General features: G+C 50.2%; 1 protein-coding gene across 5 annotated transcripts in view; it reads left to right on the forward strand.

The window, feature by feature from the left end:
- Positions 1–21,408, forward strand: part of Shaker (potassium voltage-gated channel protein Shaker) — a 114,647-nt gene that overhangs the window by 16,345 nt on the left and 76,894 nt on the right. The window lies entirely within an intron of this gene.

Raw genomic sequence — 21,408 nt, forward strand, 5'->3', positions numbered from 1 at the left:
TAACCCCCCGCGGGCGAGTTCAGATCGTCCGCCGCGAGCGTCGCCGGCGTTTCCAGGCGTCGAAGGAGCTTGCCAAATCACCGCTCGAACCGTTCTAGACGTTATAATCTGCCACGTGTTGCTGCAGAGCCGACGGTGCTCGCGTGCCCGGGTCGAACCCTCGTGCACACCCTCGCACGCATCTTATTATTAGAGGGCTACCCTCCTGTTGATTAGGGCCGCGAGTGGCGGAAAATGCCCAGCCGACGTCGACGTACCTCGGCCAGGGACCGTTAAGGAACCCTCGACACGAACTGGCCACGTTCGTTCCTTCGTCTCGCGTCTGGGGCCTCGATTATCCTCGTTCTTATCGAGATGCTACCTCCAGCTTGGCTACTCGCGCGTTTTTTGTTAAAAATTCATGCAGCTTTTCTTGCACAGCTCCTACAATCGTTGGATAAGGTGGAAGTTGGAAGTTTATTGGGTTAGAACTACCACCGCTGGGATAACTTTTGGTTAGCAGAATTTAAGGTCGTGGATTGAGAGATCACGGGTAATAGACGATGTCTGACTAAACTCGATACACTCTACTTGCTGCTGTTTGGGTAGGTGGAATCAAAGCGTGTTAATTTTCTGCAGAGGGAACGAAATGCTAGTTATTTAAAGGAAACCTTCTCTTTTGTATACTTTTTATAAAAAGAACAAAAATAGGGAATTGTTGTGAATTTATAGAATTTTTATTGCCAATAAGAATTTACGAGCCAGTCATTCTGACTGCCTCGATGGTCGTAACGCTCGCCACTTGATATCGAGGCTCACACGCGTCTGTGAAACAATCGCCGCTTTTAAAGCCAGAGAAGTGGCCGGCTGGTTGTTTGACGACTACGACAATATTCGCCTCTTGGCTGGAAGAAAGGAATATAAAGTGCCTACCTGCTCGCGTCGAGTGCTCGCGACTTGGGGGCTCGTAGCATTTCAATTTTCGCTTTGGATGTTTTCCAAAATGGTAACGCGGAACTGACCATTCCCTGTGAAACAAAAACGTGGATTAAATAACGTTTCAGCTCGTATTAAAAGCTTTTTCATGGCACAGAAAAACGAGCGGTAAAACGAACGGATCGTTGTCCATGCTGGAACGACGTGCTCGAATCTTTAGACATCTTCCACGACTATCATGTCGTCGAGAGAGATTTTCAAATCTGTAAAACGAGAGAGAGCAATCTGGTGAAGAAAGGGTTAGATCGTTTATAAATTAAGCAAGAAATTCGTGAACTTTTCAAAGCGTTCCAGCGGAAGTCGACGATTTTCAAAGGCAAATATTTTAAGGCCAAGAGTCCTCGAGGGTCTGCGAACACAGGCCCTTCAGCTTGAAGACAAATCCAGCGTCGTTAACATAGAAATAAGGGGTTGAAGAGGGTCGCATACATAATCGCGCGAGGTGTTCCATTGACCGGCGTCCGTTGCGGAGCGCCATGAAGAATGGCGGCCGTTGAAACGCTGCCAAATCGAATTCGTTCGCGGGACAGCTCGTGACCGACGCCTCTGCCAAATTCGACCGCAGCACGCCGCGTCTACTGCTCTATAAATCGGCCAATCGAGACCTCGAACCCTATATCCCCTACTTTTATTCCCACCGCTTCCTTCTGCCACCCCTGACCACGCTCAGAACGACTTTCGCAACTCGAGCTGTCCGCTGGCGAGCTGAAACTTTCCATTGTTGTGGGAAAACGCGTTTCCTCTCTCGTCGGGTGGTACCGCGAGAGAGTCGTTCTGTCGCTACGAGTTGCTTGGTCTCGCGGGACGAAGACGTTCAGAGGCTTCATGAACTTACGAATGGCTCCCTGGAAGCTGCTCAGCCAATTTTCGTTCCCGACAATTTCTTCACTCTGGTTGATACGATTTTAATCCGACACTTCGCGCGTTACTTGTTATTTCTTGGGATCAGTTATCTCGCGACATCGTTGATCGATGAGAGGAAGAAGTTTCGCGGTTCGTCTTCAGGAATTTTGCATTTGTTTCGAGCGCGTGCTCGTGCGCCGTTTCATCATCGCACGGACGCTTAAACTCTCCCCTTGATCGATCGGATCGTTGGGTTACCCTCTGCACAGGTGCTCGACCGGCTCGTCCTTTTTTAAATGCCCACCGTTTAGCTCGCGTCGCGTTGCAAACGACGAGCAAAAATAGCGGATCGATCCTGGGGGCCGACACTGGCGATATGTCCCGTGGATTTGTCGCGGGGGGACGCATACGCTGATCGTATCGAGGTGACATCGCGTGCCCGGAAGTTGCGAGTTCAAAGTCTGATCGGATCGGGTTGATGAACACGAAACACGCCGGGGCAATCAACGTGCGCACCGGAGGGATCCGCGAGGACGCGTAATAGGATCGTTGCCTCTGAATTATGGCGGCTCCTGGGCCGAGTAAACTGGAGCAACGCTGGCCAGCGTTCGAGCAGCCGCGAATTTAAATCCCACCTCTCTACCTGACCAGCCCCTTTTCGACAGAGTCTCCAGCCCTAATCCGGTTAATTTCGCGCGCCAACTGCGCGCTAACGAAGCAATAATGGCGACGATTATGCAGATCGGCGCAGCCTTTCGTGTCCCGTGCACTTTGACTCGTGTAATTATTTCGCGTCTCTCATTTATATGGTAACCGTCCTGACATGTTCCCCTTCGCACCTTTGCGAGGGTGGTTCGATCGTAAATTCCTTTGATCCTTCCCTCTTTATTCTTTCATTTCGAATTTCATGAAGCTTGAAATCGTTGCTCTATTAGAGGATCCCATAAACATTGCTGCTATTCCGTTTACTCAAAGTTAGTCATTATTTTTAAGAAAATCTCTTATAAAGTAGCGATCGCGTCGATGGCCGATTAATCGCTCAGAGGAGAGCCGTGTTAGCCTTTCGTCGTCCCCGTTATCGACGTCGCCCTAAGGAGCTCCCAGGGGAGCGTTAACTCGATTTCGCCTTCGCGGGCCGCATGCGACATGCAGATGCGTCGCGCGATGCACTCCGCAGCGGTGGCTGAGGTTGCTCGCAAGCTGGGGCGAAAACCTCCCTCGTTTATAGCGCCACGGGCCGTTTACGTAGTCGTACCTGTTTCCGCAAATCGTTGGGAGTATCGTTTCATCGTAACGAGGCACCTTGGGAAATCGGAGCGCCCGTTTTTGCCCCAGAAATTGATTAAAAATACGTATCACGCTGTAATAGGGTGGGACATTGCGTTTCGAGCGATATCCATCTTTATCGTGCTCAGTTTTTTCGTCTTTTGGGAGTACTCCGTTCGTTTTGATCTTGTCTGAATTTTAATTGATATATACTACTTTTATTTAGGTAGATTTATCTTGCGTGGATTGTTTTTAGAAAAGATCGTGCGACGACAAGTGACCAATAAGAGTGACAAGGTAACGTAATGCGAGGATGGTCGAAATCCTGTTTTCTCACAATCCTTTCTTCTCGTTCTTCGAGATATTCATCCGAGAGGGTCGCAGCGCGACTTTGATCTCTGCTAAAGGTGGCATTTTCAACGCTCCAATTGAACATCGAAAATAAGATATATCTTCACGACGCTGTCAATGACACCTTCTTCTTAAGGCAGCTGCCTCAGTAATCAACCCTTGCAATATTCTCGCGTATAAATATCTCTGTCAGCAATTTATGATAGCGTCTTTTCAGAACTGGAATCTCATTCTTCTCTTTCTTTTTTTTCACCTTTGTAGAGTTTCAGTCTTCACGGCTCTTTAAAGGTTTGATCAAAGTCTACCAGCCAAAGGAAGTCGTGCGCAGAATCGCGACAGAACCTTCCAGCTTTCTTACCTTTCCGTGATCGTATTTCCGTGTTCCTTCAGCTCGTTTAAATTCCACGCCCGCGACTCCCTCGTTTGTTTCAATTTCACGTCGTCGCGTTGGTCAAACTGTTTGTCAGTCCCGCGACAGGGCTGCAACGGTTTTCAGAATGTCCTCTGCAAATGTCGTGGAAAGTTGCTGCAGGAATATGCCCGGAATTAATCGATAGGAAAACGACGCGTGTTCAATGTGTTAGATCATCGAATTAACCACCGTGCGGTGGTGCTCGAGTTCCTCAGCCCCAATTATTTGGACGATAGGACACATTTGGAAATGTAATTCCATCATTTTTTCGTTTCATCCGATTCTCGTGGATACGTCTCACACATTTCGTCATCGCTACGCGGATGCGATATTTTCATTGAGCATTCGACGTTGAATGAAGTCGACGTTCATTGACTAGTCGATCTTTATTCTTGCGCGCACCACCGCCATATCACGAGCCTCGCGCGGAACGCTGCTCTCCGATGAATGGTCGTGGTCTACGAGCGAATCAGTTCGAAGTTGGATTGTTTCGCGTAACTTCTTCTACGAGGCTAATTAATTACAGGGCCATAAATCTGTTTAACAGTTCAGATTCGAGCATTGGCGTGGCTGGACCGGTCGGCAGTGACCGAGATTGGCTAACTTTTCTCGTTACAGCTGCATGCGTGAGCGAGCCAAACATCGAAATTGTAATTATTAAACAGGGGCTCTTGATTAGAAACCCTTGTCACTGTGGTGTTAACGAATTTACCATCGCCGTTTGGACGTTCTGTCTTTCTGAGACTCATCTATAAACGTACGCAAGGCGAGTCGCTAAAAGTTACCGCCATTAACGGAACTTTAGCCGGTAGTTTGTTAACGGTGCGTTTAAAATTGAAGTTAGGTGAACTTCACACCTTTATCATATATCCCGTTCTCCGCGTTGTGAATATTAGCCAGGTGGCGACAAAAGGTCCACGGCTTGAAAGTTATTGGGGTGGACCTGGGGAGCCGTTCACGTGTTTACGTGGCGGGGCAGACGTTTATTGGGCAGTGAACTGTTTCGTTTTGGTATATCGGCAAAGAAATGCGAAAGAATAAAGCCAACGGCGGGATAAAAGCCGGGAGCGTGTGAGTTCGAGTCCCAAAGGGCTGCCTAAATTTAACTCATTGCCGTCCACAGTCGAAGGTCAGCTGAATCAGGGCTAAACAGATTAAGCCGCGTCCCAGAAACATCGCCACGCTCCTGACCTTCTCCACGTACGGTGTCATCGTTTTTCATCCCCATGTAGAACTTCAGACGGTTTCGAATAGTTCAACTAGTCTTATAGCAGACCACGTTTAGTTGTTTGCGTGACCAAACAGATTCTTCGTGAAGCCTTCGAACGATACCGTTCAGAGATGCTCCAAGAAACTGGAGAAAGTAGCTTTTCGATAGCTATTAACCGAGAGATCGGTTGTTCCCCTGCATGACTCGCGAAATCCTGATACTGTTGCGAGGCATCAAACTGAACGGAGGGATTACGTTCATTCATGATTTTCACGATGAATCGATGGAACGCGCGCTTCGGACGCCAGGGTTCAAGTGCAGGGAAACGAGAGCGCGTACCTTAGACAAAGCATCCTGAAACCTCTTTGCGAAGTTATCCAACTTCACCAAAGAAATCGTCCGCCATTCTGAAGACCCACACAAGAAAGAAATCCAAATGGACTAGGCTCTACATGCCAATGTAGAGGCTCAGAAACGTTTCTCTCGACACGCATAAACGCACCCCTTTTCTACCCCATCCTCGATCATCGTTCTCCGCCATTTTATCCGACGCTCGATCGGAAACAACGTTATCTTATCACGTACGATCTATCGGGTGGAGGCGCGTGTTCCAATAACAAGCATCGAGGGAAGAGCAGCCGCGTTAGTCAGCCGCAGTGGTATAGGTTCGTTTATCGGACGGCGCGCAGTGGTTCGAGACACACGTGTATCGAGTACGGCGTGGCTCTCGTGGGTGCCGCCATCTACTGGGCTGATTAGGAAACAGACGAGATATCCGGCTCCCCAATGCATCCGGTAAACTAAATAATCGCTAAGTCTGATCCTGTATTATCCACGTACTCGGGTAATCCTGGCCAACCCTTATTATTTATTTCCCCTTCGCCCTTTCTCGAGGCAGGATGGATCGTCGCTGTCTCTGCTCGAATAGGAAGCGCTATTGTTACTCGAAATCTATTCGCGTGCATCCGCGTTGGTTTGTTGGAGACGAGAAACGGATTGATAGATGATGATTCCTTTGTACAATTTGGAGGGGGTTGTTTTTACGAGGCTACCCGTTTCTTTTTTCAAGTTTCATGTAAACGAGTTCATCAGCTGGTTACTTTTATTCGCGAACGTTGCGACAACGAGATGTCATTCGTTGGCACAGAACGGAAAATGCTTTTTAAAGCTGCGTGAATCGACGTTGGACGTAAAAAGGGTCCACGTTCGAAGGGTCGCCTCGATGTTCGTCGATATCGATCTCCTCCTTTTTCCCAACCGAAAAGTATCGTCTGCTGGAACAAAAATGAGGGAACAACGTCGAGGGATCACCGATAATTGAAGCGATGTAAGTCCTCGTGGTAACGAGACAAATCCGGCTCGCGATTGTCGCGTATCGGCTGCCACTCGAAGTCGAGCTGCTCCAGCCAGCACACGCGTTTTTTAGATATCGACGTAGCGGAGATGTTATTTTTAGAGATATTTCAATGCAACACGGTTACAATCCACTCGGTGTATCGTGTCATACGTTCGATAAAATCGACGACGGAGATAGAAATATTTTCAGAAATGCTGTGTTCGATTCGAAAGCACGATCGACGATAGTTGTTTCCGTTGCGAGCAAGTTGTACGCTGCAAAAAGTCAACATTCCTCGTCTGGCCATTAATGGGATAAAAACAGGAAGAAATCGCTTGATCAATGGTCGCGAAATTTATTTCTCGAGGCGAGAGAAATCCAGCGCGTCGACACTCGACTGACTCGATTTCGATAAGGGTCACGCGTGCTGTTCACCAGGAGGCTTGCGACTACCTTCCGGCGTAGCCATCCGTTGCCTTTAATTGGCTCTGGTGCACACGCGTGCTTTTCTTTCTCAAAATTAGACCGGAATGCGAGTGGCAATTGACATGCGGGAGAGAGCCCAATTACCGGCGGACAAAGACGTAAAGGCCTTTAAAAAGAACATAGACAATTTGCGCCGGAAACGGGTTGCTTTACCCGCCAGAGCGTACGTTCCTTTATCACCTTCGCGGACTCGAGATCGATGCGATCGATCGAGCATCGATTGGCTCATTAACTGGCGAAGAATCGCCTCGAATGTACAAGCAATCGTTTCTTTCTTACATCGAACTCTTGACGATTCGTAATTGCTAATGAACGCTCGATTCGTTGCAACGCTGGCTTCTTGAAAACTATCGCTGAATAGGTACGAAAGTTTTGGAGCTTCAAGTCGAAGTGAGTCCGTCAGATTAAAAGGGTTAAATATAACCGGGGTTGGATTTCATCGCGAGGGCACTTAATCACCGACGTCCGAGAAATCCGTGATCTTTCCTACTGCTTCCCTGCGCGTCGAGGATCGTTGTCGTCGAGATTTCAATCGCGAAGCACCAATTAATTGAGTAATAGGTCTGTCGCAAGACCGTTCGTCCTTCGACAACCGTCGCCTCGTCAGAACCGAGTGGTTCGTAATGAACCAGCGCGACTTCGAGGCGAGGGTGTCGAAGGGTGCTTCGCCGCCTTCGAGGGTGGAGACGAATTCGTCGTCGCAATAAAGACGTACAGACAGGGTTTTCGATATTCGAAGCTTCTTCTTCTTCAAAATTCTGCTGCGATCGACTGATTTACAGCCCTTCTTAAAAGCTCTATGTGTCATCAAATGGTAATACTGTCTATCTATTTACAAAGCAAGGGTGAAAACGACGCGACCAGCCATTTATCGCGTACTCTATCGTCCGCGTAACGTCTTAAAACGTCAAAGGGAGGAATGGTGGCCATTGAAAAAAAGACGCGATCGTAACATTCGACACAAGCCTGTAGCCGCATCGCAGGATCGTTCGCGGCATCGTTTGACACGCGTGGTCCCAAATCGCGTGGCGAGAAAGAAGGTCGCCGCGAGAAGGTTCGCAAACTTCTCATCTCGGGACGTTTATGCCGGCCAGAAAGGCGGGGACAGAAATAGCCTCGTCTTTTAAGGTCGCGATGAACGACCTCACCTCGCCGGCTTAAATTCCATTCGCCGGAAGTTTCTAAGCGGACGAGAAACCAACGAGATCATCGATCTTGCCCCCTCCAATTTTAGAGCGTCGCGAGAGATGAAGAAAAAGGGCGGAGAGGCGGACGGGCTGGCGAGGGAGAGCAGGAACGTCAGGCATTATCGTTCGAGAGGGGCCGAGCGTGTAATTTCAGAGACGAGCCCCGACGCGCTCGACTCGCGATCTCATATAGGATGATAATAATTCATTCGGATTGGTTATTCGCCGTGCTGGACGGCGCACGTTCAGGATATTAGGCCCGTGATGAGATTAGCGGGAACACGAGGCCCGCGAGCGTCGTCAGAATTTACCGGACGTTTATCGTCCCGCCTCGAAACGCACCCCTGGGAGGCGCCGTCGTCGCTCGACGAGTTACGACGGGAATCAAATCGGAAAATCGCTGGGAACCGGTCGATTATGTCGCGCGAAGTTTTCTCAGTCTCGCCACGTGGCTGGGATTTGAATTGAATCGAGGAACGCGCGAGAATTTCCATCGTGGCGTTCAAAGGGATCGCGTCGACGGGGGGTGGCTTTGTAATATTCAGCCGGAAGGTTTCGAAGCTGGTAAATTAATGGTGTACGCGCGAATTCGTCTCTCGCGTCTTCTGTGTCAAAGGGTGTCTAAATATAGTCCCAGTAATTCGAAATTGTTCGACGCTCGGGTTCTCTTCGCATCGATTCCTTAGAATATTATCATTAAACAACCTCGCTTGATGAAAAGCAGCGAAAGAAAATCGATATATATATAGTGAGAGAGATTTTCGAAACATTTGCATTACAAACGCATCGACCAGCGTTAATTCTCCACAGTGATGAGAATTAAAGGGGGTGGCAGATGTAGTCGCGTTGAGAAAATATTAATTCGCGAGTCCCTTCGTTATCCACGATTTTCCTCGACATTTCCATTACCATGAACAGAATTAATTAGCGGTGCTCCGTCGATGGATGAAAGGGAAGGTACTACTCGACGGGGTGACGGCGAATCGATGATGTGGATCGGGCTTATCAGCGAACGAACCCTCGTAGAAGCCACGGTTTGCGGGGGTTCTCGACAGATGGCGGTTCGCAACGGGGTAGGTGCGTTTGGTGCACGTGCATCCCACCCTCCCTCTTTCGTCCTGTTCGCCACCCCTCCGCTGGCCGATTCACCAGCGAATCCCACCAACGACGTCCCACCGGTGACGTCAAGACGCATTGCGACATATCCCTCTGCCCTGCTTTTCCGGCCCGGCTTGCACTCGCCTCGCACTCGCTTCGTTTCCTTTCGTTCCTCGCGCGTATCCGTCCGATAAACAATCCGCACGCTCGTTTCTGTTTTCACCCTTACTTCGTCCCTTTTCGACTGCCGGAACCCACCCCGTTCCTCGAGCACCGCGGATCCCTCGAATCGATGGACTCGCCCTCGCTCCACGCGCCCCTCTTTGCATCTCAGTCGCTCGATCTTCGAGCGTGTCATTTTCTTACTTTGTAGGTACTACTGCTTTTCGAACGGACGCTTGACAACCCTTCTTCCTCCTCGACATCTTTACTTTCCAGTATTACAGTTACCCGCCGAGGCTTCGTCGAACGTGTTCTCGTTTCAGCATCATCCCTTCTCGCTCTCTGGGGGTTTAAGCGGGAAGCGTGCACCGATCGGGGTGCGCGTGCACTCGGTGGCTGCTGTCCTGGCGAACTTTTCAAGAGTGCGAGGACTTTACCTCGCGACGTAACAAATTCGATTTCCCGTAGTTCCACGATTTAGAGACGTAATTTCGAGCGGCGTAAACGTCGCGGTACTCTGGTACCAAAATTTAGAGACAACTTGTTCGATCGATGCAATGGAACAGGTGACGTCTGAGATGGAAACAAGGGTGGCGAGAAAAGTGACAGATTTGGAGTCGTCACTTTGGGATGATCACGTTTTCTGGTCGAGAAATAGGCAAGCTAGGGTAGGAATGTATCAGAGACACGGCTGCTACCTTTTCTCCTCATATTTCAATTAATTAAACGGGACGGAGCGGGCAGAGCGAAATCTCATTTAAGAATAAATTTAATCAAAGTGGAATCTGAAGGCGAGCTTCGAGCGCAGGGAGGAGCTCAGGATGACGATTGTATCGCTGCATAAAAAGTATCATTGTGAAATCGTCTGATAAAACTGATTGGTAGTTACAAGCTAATGAAATTTGTCCGTCTGGCGCGAACTGGTAATTGGCGGAAGCTGTGAAGAAAGTACAGAAGAAACGAGGACGTAAAAAATGGATAAAAAAAGAGGCGAAGAAATCTTCGTTAAGCGAACTCGTCAGTGGAACTGCTTATGCAGCAGGCTTGTAAATACTTGGTTTACGTACACTTTACGGCTCTTGCCTATACGTTACGCGAACGAGTTTGCGTTTGAGTAAAACAGACGATTTCCAGGGAATTCAATTACCATTTAGCTGGCAAACTGGTGGTAGACGCGCCCTTACGTTAAAAGCGAGGATAGTTAGGTTAGAAGTGGAGGGTCGAGCGAGAACTCGCAAGAAACTGTCGAGGCGCGACCCTTCTAACAAGGTCGCTGGTATTGTTTCTCGCGTACTATGCTAACGATCGCATATTATTCGAAAAACGACCGGAAACCACGTGTTCGTTAGCGCAGAGGGATCGGTTTATTCGACGGGAAGCTCAGCTCGCTAATCAGGCCGACGAGCGAAACGAAAAAGAAAGCGAGTCGTAAAGGGGTTGGTCGTTACAGCTGGCATCGTCTTACGAGGGCTCGCTTTGTCCTCGAAACCGGTGTAATGCAGCAATTATGCCCCGATTACGTAACAAAAGCTTCGCGCTTCGGAGAGCCTCGTCGCTTTGGAAATAACGCGGCTCTTTTCTCGCGCCTTCGTTAATGAACCCGTTAACGAAAAAAGAAAAACGATCGAGCTTTGCACGCGCGTCGCGGGATATCACCGATTTTTAACTACTTTCTCTGCAACCTCATTTAACGGACGATGTCTGTAAAATTATATCCTTCAAAGGTAGCCAACGTAAAATTCTCGTAAAAAGCCACATTGGACGATTCTATTGCATCGCGAGCGCGGTTCGTGACGACGACAGGGGCAATTATTCGCTGGAAGATTGGCGCGCCACGGTGCATCGTTCGCCAGTTGCGGACGTCTTAAAGACAAACGAAAAAGTTTCGAACCGGCGCCGCCGGTTTTCGCAGTGCGGCCCAGCCGCGTGATCGATCGTGCAACGACTGCATCCAGTTAACGTCATTGCGCGTACCTGACGAAATTTCGGCCCGCCACGGTAAGAAGAATGGTTCCTCTGGCTATCTGCCTCCATCTCGAAAGACACCCCCACTCATGACGACCAATGTCTCACGACATTTCTCATCGTACCCTGTAAAACACCCCAATATAGGGGTGGCTCTATGAATTCGAAGTACGAGGTATCTTTCTTCGTGTCTTAAAAAATGGTACACTTTTAGACAGACAAGATTACGTTACATTGTTCATCCCTGTGTGGTGGGGATCAGAATACACTCACAGTAACCCCTGCTTGTCGTAAGAGGCGACTAATAGGGGGAAGTTTGAAGAAGAAATGGAAGAAGTGGAATTAAAAGCGAGTGATCGACGAGAACAAGTACCAATCGCGTGCCTCTACTACTTGCGCACTTTTTCCGCTGTTCTGTTCTACTTAATCGCGCCGCACAGTGGTCGACGTCCATGCGGTCCTATTTACGCGTCTGTGTCGCCTGATCATCGGTGGCGAAGATCGCGCGGATCGTCGATGCGAGCAACGCGTCCACGTGTCGTGGAACGGGAATTGGCTTGGAATTCGGCACGCTGGGAATGCGCAGAATGGAACGTGCACCAGACTCGGTATCCGTTCGCGTGTCTCCGCTCGCCGAGCTAATTAGAGTTCCGCCGTTAACGATTACCGCGTCGAATGCTGGCTGATACACCAGCCAATTATTACCCACGGCATCGTGGAACGGTAATCGGTGTATTAGGCTAGTCACGAATTACTACCAAGCCTGATAATTATCAATTATTCGTTGCATGCTGTTCTTGAACGAGTCTTCCCTCTCATCGCAGTCTTTAATTCTTTCTGCTAAGACGCGTTCTCAGATAATTTCTGTTGGTTGGTAAAATAGTTAGGTTCCTTCGTTTTATCTTCAGCACACTGTACTGCAGGCTGGTAATTATTATCCGTGTTATTTTCTGGACTCGAGACACGGTGGGTTTTAAAACGAACCTCAGGCGAAACTGTACGTTTGCGTACGCTTAATCGCGAGCGGGCCGCCCCGTGATAACGGGTTATTTTATGCAGCGGGTCGTTGCACGGGGCGCAATTTCATAAATTAAAACGAGAACGCACGCTGGCGAGCGTGGTGCATTTGTAAACGCGATCGACCGTTTTAAATACGGGTGTCCCTCGCCCCCGAGCCACCCCCTCGTGTTTCGCCTCGTTACGAGCTCGTTTCCGATTCCGCGCGTATAAATAAAACATCGGGCCAGCGAGGATTCCCGAGGATGCGTTTATCGCGGACGCTTTTCACGGTTAAATCTGACGCGAATCATTTTTCAATCCCCCCCGCGGCTATTTGTACGCTCGACGGTTTTATTGGTAAGCCGATCGATCCGACACGATTCGCGTATCTCGCGACCACCCCCGAATCGGTTGCTTTCAGAGAATCGTGCTAAATGTGCTCTCTGAGTATCGATGGCAAAACTCTGGCTCTAATCTTCTCGTCTCTTCGCGTTCTAACGTTTCCTCAAAGTCAGCCACTATCGTCAGCGTCTTTAATCGGTAATTTAGAGGGTGGCTTCGATCGAGGGATCGTCTCGAGTTCAACGCAAGTTGAACCAACACTGTCTGACGATCCTATACCATTCACAGCCAGAGGTTATGAATCGAGAAGCCTTGAAACGTGTCTGGATCGTTCATCAATGGTCACTGCGACCACGCCGTCCGTCTCACCCTATTTACCGCGAGGAACGTGATTCCTGGCGTCTCGCCCGTAGCCGTTTCGTCTCGTCGTTTCCCCAGCCGAAGCTTTACCTTCGTTTCCAAAATATACCACCGCCCATCCCGCCCACGCCTCTCTCTCTCTCGCGTATTCAAATATTTCAGGGGCGTACCATCGCGACATCGACACCCCTCTCTGGTCGACGCCTCGAGGTGAAAGCTTCGTCGTAAATCTCGTTTCCCGCTTGTCTCGCGACGAGGTTACAAGCTGGAAATAGAATCGAGCCTTTTTTAAACTACGATTTCCTTTGCTCGCGTCAGAGGGAATATCCACCGCGATTCGTTCGAATAGAAATCGACGAGGCAGTCTGGGAAACCTGGTTGAATCTTAGTCGACAATCTCTGAGCAAAATTGGGACGTTTTACTCGATCTAGGATTTAATATTCCTCTACTGAATGAATCGCAGCGAGATCGGAAGAAATCGATGGCGAATTGCATGGAGAGGAGACGATCGTCGCTGGAATTTTGCTTAAGAGGAATTTTAATCATCGTTATCGACGTCGCGGCGAAAAGAAGAGAAGGGAACCGCTCGACTTTCCAGCGGATTGTCCCAACCGGGGATTCGTTCATTTCCAAGAAAGCACTCCACCGCGATCGAACCTTCTTCGAGTCGTTCCGTGACGGTCGAACGTTACGGTTTGCTGGTAGCTGAAATTTATAGACGCTCGTCGCGAGCACCGCTGGATACCAGGGATGCTAAACTTCTGCATTACCCGGCCGGAAGATTAGCTAGAGTCCATTAAGATCGTTATCTGCCCATTAAAATCTTAACCGCCTTATAGCCTGCACAGTTTACGACGTTACCTCGCGACTCTGCTCCGAAACGAGCATCGCGACCAGCTCGAATCTGCCTCAGAGATTCGTTCGCGAGTCCTCGAAGCGGCAGACGCGCGTCTCGTCGTTTAAAAACGAACGATTTCTCGCTCGACGAGCAGACGCTGCTCTGGAATAAGGTTTTATTAAATCGCGTTGTTTTTCACCGCGCATTACCATAAAGCGATGCTTGCTTCCGATAGGAACGCGCTGCGGGCTCGCCGTCTGCATTTGTAACTACTCGCGCCCACCGCGCGGAATAATAAAACTTTTTATTCGGCTGTGCTGCGAGACGCTCGAGCTATTTCGATATTATTTCACCTGGCCCCTCTGGCGTTTGTTCGACGATTAACAAATATTTACGCGAGCGGTTACTGGTTTAATCGACGCTGCTCGCTCGAGTGAAGTGCACGTGTATTTTCTCGTTTTATTGACTGCCACTAAAACGTATCATTATTTCTAACAATTATCAGCTTCCAAAATTTTGACGACTATGTTTCATCTCGCGAAAGATCGATCGTTCGATCGATCGTTCTCAAGTGGAGTCACGTTGAGTAGCGCCATCAGCCGCGACAGGCCAGACGATATTTTCGAGACCGTGTTGCTCTTTCCCCTCCTTTTGCACGCACATTTGCGGCCGCACAACCGAAGAGGACTTTGGCCCACGAACGAGGTGTCGTTCGAACTGTCCAGTGCCGCATGATTTCTTCGTTTCACTGGACCCCCGTGGCCTCTCTCTCTCTCGCGACGCTATCTTTCGAATCTCGATACGAGCCGTGGAAAAAATCTCGGCACGAGACCGTTCGTCAGTGTCACTGGTCACGAATTAAGGGTGGGATATAGATAGACCGGCTACAGAGAGCTACTCACGATTTAATCGTCGTCGAAGGGAACCACGATCGTAGCTCGGGGAAGTGTGAATCGCAGGAACGCTTCAGTGTGGCCAATTCAATTTGCAATTAAAGCTGTGCGAGTGATTTGTGAACCATTGGTGACATTATTATCCGCAGCTTTCTCGTTCGAGGTCTCTGTAAGACGCGTTGGGATAGAAAGTTGTCTTGGAGTATCTCAAAATGGCTTTTTTCGCTTCTTCTTCGATCAGCCCTGGATTTCCATCAGCGTTCAGCGAATTCTTTCAGAATTTTTTGCGGTGTCTCAAATCTTTCTCTGCGCGAAGTGTCCAGATTGGTTTGGCTGTCTAGCTTTTTTTACAATAAGTTCAGTGAAAGTTTACGTTGGATTGTCTACACGCGTCGCTAAATGACTGGCCACGATGCACGCTGGCATGAGGGGTACTTTGATCAGCATGAGGACGTTACCGCGACGTCGAGGAAAGCCTTTCGACCGTAAGAAAAGGTAATCGCTGGTTTTTCTTCCCGCTGAACCATCTCTCGCTTGGTTTTTCACCTCGCCATAACGCTTGCAGTTTGAAAGTAATCGCGTGGATCCTCGAATGGGACGCAGTGTATTTTCAGCGGTCGTAGACAGAAAATTCGAGATTAATCTTCCTTTTTTTGATATAAATATCGATAGGCACGCGGACTCGAGGGTCAAATATAGAATTTTAGGTAAGTTAGGTCGCGACTTCGCGCGAAGTACGCCACGACCATTCTTGGCAAGCTTCCGCCATCTAACGCGAGCTCCAGGAAACCGAAAAAGGCCGCGACCCACCTTGTCGACGTCCCTGGGATCCCCAGATAATTCCAATTCTCTTGTTTAGGACTCACTGTTTTACATCAGACGAAGATCAAAAAGATTGCGATCGAATTATAAAAAAAAACCAAAAAGATCAGAATACATCTCTCTCATCTGTTTTTTCATCCCCACATGTTCACCCTCTTTCGCCTGTGAGAGAAATAAATCCAGCAACACGTTTGAAATTGATTCGATAGTTCGATTCAGCTCGAGTGGTGGCGAAGAGCGGTTAAAGAGATGAACGAACCATCGTTCAGATCGAGGGTTTCATTCAGCCTCGTCGAGAATTTGGCAAATGGCTATTGCGCTCTGGCAGCTGTCCTAGACAAGCTCGAGTGCATCGTTTGTTTCCCGTCTGGTTGTTCCGCGATGATGCCACGATATTATCTGGCTCTCGCAGACTGCTTGGCGCCGCTTCTGGCTTCTCGTCTGTCTCAGTGGAAAGGAACTTTGACGGAGTTCGAGGCAGACCTTTCTGTTTGCACGCAGCCGTTTCCCTTGCGGCGTTTCGACGGTAGAACATTCTAATATCGTTCTAAGAATAACAGAAAACGCTCGTACGACCTGCTACTCCCTTAACGATGGTCTGTTGCGATTTTCTACGATTCTAATCGTGTTCTACGTTCCTCGAGAACCTGTCTCGGGTCTGGACGACTTCTGGGATGTCTGCTCGACTTCTTACACGGCCTCCGTCGGCTCGAACGAAATAGGAATTTAATGAATGCCGTTTAAAAAGAGGGGCAGCTAAACCGTACACTATTGACCCAGGTCGGAGTTCGCCTGCAGGTAATCGCGATACTTCCCCTCTCTTGCGCCACTGGAACGATCGTACGTCGTGCATTTACTCACCCTACGCATGCCACCATACCTTTTCGTTATGTTAATCGTCTCGAAAATGTCTGCGACGATCGTTTAGCGTTCGTTGCTCCTCAGCATCGAGGACAACCGTTGGCTATTTAAAATCGCGTACGAAACGGTGTCTAAAATTTGCTCGAGTGTCAGGTGTATACATGTAAATCTATTCTATTTCATATCAGCGACACATTTAGCGTCGAGAGTCTAATGGCATGTTTGTACACTAGCCACGCGATCGAACTGTGCGACTGGAATCGCCAACGCGGACTAGGAACGCGTCCAATAGGTCGACGTACGTGAAATCGTGTGCAACTTGTCAGCGATTCGTGCCAGCTTGTTAGCACGTGTTCCACATGACATCCAGTCGAGAGATGTATCGCTTTTCGCCACGAATCTACTGGCCATCATGATCCACGACCCGTGGAATCAATATTGTAGTCGACTATCGAGCACTGAAACTGTGAACGAGCCTTTTCCTCGATTTTAATTCTTTAGAGCCATCGAGGACGAGCGATGCAATATCGCGGACAGAGATAGAACAGCGGGGTTGTTCAATCGGTACCATCTGCGGGGGTGAATCAGCATCGACGCGCAGAACGGTGTTATGCATGTCCAGCGAACTCGAATACTGGGCCACGGGGCGTTAAACAGGTGAGCGTGGGGTTGGCGACACTATGCACGGTTACAGAGCGCCGCGACGCCCTGCAGGCGACCGTTCCACAAACGATCGCCCCCAGGATAACTTTCTGTTACTATACTGGCGTCTGCCTCGTGGCTTGTCGCCTTAAAATTCAAGGGGATGCATTTACCGCGGTCCCAATTTCGTTTCCATTCCTCAGAATAAAAGCAGGCACCACGAAAATTGTTAGACTTCCGTTGCTTTGGTATTTCGATATACCATCCTCAAATTTAATGCCTTCGAGATGGCTGTCGAAGGCGAGAGAAGAATTTGGCTCGAGAATGGCATTCCGATTTCCATTCCACCGCGAGATTCCCGCCGCGGAACGGAAGAATGAACTTGGGGCGGGCGGAGGGGTCGAAAGGGTGGGCGAAATGACACACTAATTCAAACGAGTTCCTTGAGAGCTTTCCTGGCGACCTTCTTCGGGAATCGATGTTGCCCCTGTTAGGAACGGCTGACCCAATTTCCCGGACACAAGAGTAACACGCAACATAGTTACAAGCGGCAAAAACAAATTCTTAATCGCCGTTCCCAGCGAGCAGCGGCGTGCACGGCTCTCGTAACACGCGTGGGACACGAATCGAGGCGACCGTGTCGAGAGATCGCGAGAGCTGAAAGGAAACGGAATAAACGGTAGCGATGGATTTAAGTTACAACCATGAACAACGCTGGATGAGAATCGGAAAAGATTTTACATATCACCAAGAAGCTGTTATAAAAAAAGGAGGATTTCAGAGGATTCTACTGAGCAATCAGGAACTTCGAACGCTCACGTTTATTTGAAATTTCCCACGTAACAGTATCCAGTAATTACTTATCCCAAATCGTCAAAATTACACGTATAAATGCTAATTATGCCGCCAGCAACGCCAACGTCTAAATACAGCCTCCTCATATTTAATTCATCCCCAGTTTTAATTTTACGAGAGGGGCGCAAAAATACACCGAGCGAATATTTAACCGCATTTTAATCCCCGACGGCGTACGATAGTCCCCGTTGGTCGAATCGATCGTCAGCGGGGGAAAAACTCGGGAATCGGATCAAGTTCATCGCTAGAAAACGGCCGACCGGCTGACCAACCACGGATATGCCTGCTGGTTGCTTACTCGCCACAACCCGGCTCGTCTACGCTGGGTCAGGAGAGAGAGTCAGTCATACCGACGCCGTGCTACCATTCGCGTCACTCATTGGTCGAATCCCGACGTCAGCTTCCTCTCGAAGCCACGCAGACCCGATCCACGGCGAGACCAGTCAGGAACATCGCGCGAGCGATTCCTCCAGGCATCCCAATTCGTACGACGACTCCTATATCGCTGCACGCGACGAAGGGTGGGTAAACTGATCGCTCGTGTACCGCGAAGATACGTGCGTCGAATGAGTTCTACACGGTGGTGGTACGAGCGTGAGATCCGCATCGGTTCGATAGGGGATTTAAATTGGAAGGCCAGCTGGGGATGGTACACCGCGACGATTTATCGAGAGCACGGTGGTTCATTCTCAGAGATAATTGGGGATTAGTTAGTGGTCGTACGATCTTCTTCGAAAAGGTGGTGCACGTTAATCAGTTTTTTCGCTCTCAGAGCTTCTATTTGATCGGGATTCTCCTGTCCAGGGTCCTTTGACATTTCGAGTCTTCTTGAAATACCCTCCCGACGGTTTTTTTTTTATTCCACGGATCGTAATTTACCGATAACCGACCGACCCATTTCGAGAGGCGAGAGGGTGTGAATAAATTTCGGAATATTCGAAAGCGAGAGTCGATTCGGTAGTTTCGTTCGAAAGCGGGTTCTCATCGCGTTTAGCGACACGCGTAGAAAAGAATTAAGTTATTTATTTTTTCACTGCAGCTCTCGCTGAATCGAGTCAACGCGATCACTGCTGATTCCCTCTTGCAGTGCAATTAAACGTCGCTCTAATACCTCTGCACCCCGCTTCTCCATTTTCCACCCTCGTTGAAAACGTCCAACCAGATGGGTCCCGTTTCACAGGGCGAAATTAATTGCCGATCGGATCGCGGCTGTCATTAGGAACCGTTGACCCGTGTCGACCTGAAATTTAAACGCCCCGTTTTCGCTTGATACCCAAAAATAATCGCGTACTCCTCGATCGAACTCGGAACCAACCCCAAATTGCCAGAGCAAAGGAGGAAAAGAGAGAAAGAGCGAGGGGGTTGGCGATTGGGGTTGTATCGCTCGTTCGCCATCGGCTTGGAAAGACGCTTCAGGGTCGTCGTTTAGTTTCGGCATGTTCTAGACCTAAAATCGGACGCGGCGAGGCACGTAACCTCGCCGAGGGGCAGCTGAAAAAGTTTCGCCGCGTTCAAGGCCGCGTATCGACCACCGCGTACCCTCGATCGGGAGCCAGGAACGCGGGTGCAATAAAGAGTTGCGGCAGTGGGCGCGCGGCTCCGAATCGAGGTTAGCGTGCCGCGGCGAAAGCTGGACCCCTTTCTTCGTTTTCTGGTATTGACCGGGTCGGCGCTCGTGGCGCGCGCGCTACACACCCGCCATCTTTCGGGTGGTTGTCTCACTCCAGAGGGAAATAAGTTTACGCGGGAGGGAGGGTGGCACGGTTCACGCGAGTGGTCAGGGTTTGGGACGCGCGTCCCTTCCGACACGGGTAGATTTCGGTTCTCCACGATCATCACTTCCTCTCGCTCGAGGAGGAGTAATCGAGGCTGCGTACGTTCGAGTGCGACGTATCTCATCGAGGTGGCTATGTCGGGGCGGAAGCGCGACGGTGTCAGAAGGATCGGTCGAGTCGACGCGACGTACTCGGACGACGTCTCGTCTGGTCGTCGCGGGGGTGAACGATCTTCGTGAAGACAAATATCAAAGGTAGTCGCACCGTTGGCCGATTCGTGTCGCATGCGATGGAGAACGTGTGCAGCGGTCACCAGTGAATTGGTGCGAGCGAGACTGGATGGTAGCCAGGCGGTTCGACTCGACCACGTGGCGGTGGTCGGTGGTTGGTCCCGTTCGCACCCTCGAGTATCGCTGGATACCATCCACTGGACTGACTGGTCCAGTCTTCGGGTTTCCTCGATCGATCATCGATCGAACCCTTTTCTCAACCCATTGAAAGGTACCTCAGGTGCACTTTGCGCGGTCTGTTGCGCTTGTTTCACGAGCCTCTCGTGCGTTGTCCTCGGTACCGCCGCCACCACGCGGTGTTCCTCGGTACTAGTCCTCTATTTTGGTCCGGGGGTGGTGGAGGGCGTGGATGGTTAATTGCTTGGTCGTGTGACTGCGTGCGACTGGGTGTAAATGGATGGTTCGAGCGTCGTTCTTCGTCGAGTGGCTCGACACGCCGGCTCGTTCACGCGTCTAAATATTTCGATCCTCCCCTGGAGGGGGAGGAGGATGGAGTTGAAGGAGTAGCCGAGCGGATTCTCTGCTGGTTCCGCGTGTACGTTCGAAAGGATTTCAAGGTCGCGCTGCTCCACTTTCCGATCCCACGCCCGTCTCCCTTCGAGATCGGCGAAGGACGAGCCGAGTCCAACTAATCGCGGGCAGTTGGCACGGTTTCAGGGCTCTGGAGGGTGAAAAGGGCGCGAACACGAGGGGGATACGGGGACTCTGATTAGAATTCCGTTCGCGTTTCACGGATGGCAGGACGACGGGGCGAGTTGTAGTCGGATCGGTCGATGCACAGGTACGCGGAATCCTGATCGGCAGCGGGGCTGGCCTTGTCTCGTTCGATCTTCGGTCTCGGTGGTTCGCCCAATTTCTCGCGACTGGTCGTTCCGCGTCGCAACGGTGCCGCCACCAGGCGGTATCCAACGAAATCAGAGAGAGGGTGAGAGAGAGAGAGAGAGAGTCGTACAGGGTGAGAGTTTCGTGGTGTGGTGCGCGGAGTGAGTCGGCGTGATCGCGGAACGGAAGGAAGACCGTGTTTGGACATTGGCGTGGACGCTCTCGTACACGTTGTCACGGTTTCCTGCTTCTTCCCGCTTCTTCTCACTTCCTCCTCTCTGTCTCTCTCTCTCCCTCTCTCTCCCTCCCTGTTTCCATCCGTCTCTTCGTCTCGTTCACTCTCTCTCTTCGACAAGTATCCGACAACTCGTCCTGTCCGCGGTACCACCGCGTCCTCTTCAACTGGCGCACGCCTCGCATCGGGAGCGGGCACCGTTGTCCTCGGGACCGCCGCCACCCCCGTCGTCACCGCTGGCAGGATTCGTGGTGAAAGTTCGGGGCGGATGGGATTGCACGTGAGTTCGTCGCGGACGGGTGTCTCGCCAGTGGCGGAGGTGTGTCGAAAGGTGGACGTCTACCAGCCTGGTGGGATCGGTCGCGTGCGTGCATGAGGTCGA

This window comes from Xylocopa sonorina, chromosome 18 (genome assembly GCF_050948175.1).
Source record: "Xylocopa sonorina isolate GNS202 chromosome 18, iyXylSono1_principal, whole genome shotgun sequence".
NCBI lineage: Eukaryota > Metazoa > Arthropoda > Insecta > Hymenoptera > Apidae > Xylocopa > Xylocopa sonorina.